Source organism: Dipodomys ordii, unplaced genomic scaffold (genome assembly GCF_000151885.1).
Source record: "Dipodomys ordii isolate 6190 unplaced genomic scaffold, Dord_2.0 Scaffold1, whole genome shotgun sequence".
NCBI lineage: Eukaryota > Metazoa > Chordata > Mammalia > Rodentia > Heteromyidae > Dipodomys > Dipodomys ordii.
Genome location: NW_012267217.1, coordinates 61,596,807 through 61,597,251, shown reverse-complemented (window position 1 = coordinate 61,597,251; position 445 = coordinate 61,596,807).

The window sequence follows — 445 nt, the reverse complement described above, 5'->3', positions numbered from 1 at the left end:
GCTGCAATGTTGGGATTGTCAGAGGAATGTGATCGCCAAGATACCGAGATATGTCCAGCCCCCTGCCCCACATCCACCCACCTTGCAGGCTCCTATGAGCCACAGCATCACCTCCTCTCCTGTCAAGACTGATTGACATCTGCCTCCCAGAAATTCATTTTATAGACTATAGTGAGTCCATCAGAACCTGTCTCTTATCTCTGTGAACCAACAAGGTAATGAAACCCATATCAAAACTTGGTAATTCAACTTCCATAAAGGAAGTTTCACAAGTGGTACCAGAAGGGATGAATATAATCAAAGTATATTACATACATGTAGAAATATCACTTTGAACAATTAAGGTATGTGTGTGTGTGTGTTTAAAAAGCCCAACCAATCATTGTTTAACAAATGAGATCTAAAATAGAAGCCAGACCCTGGTGGCTCACATCTGTAATCCTAG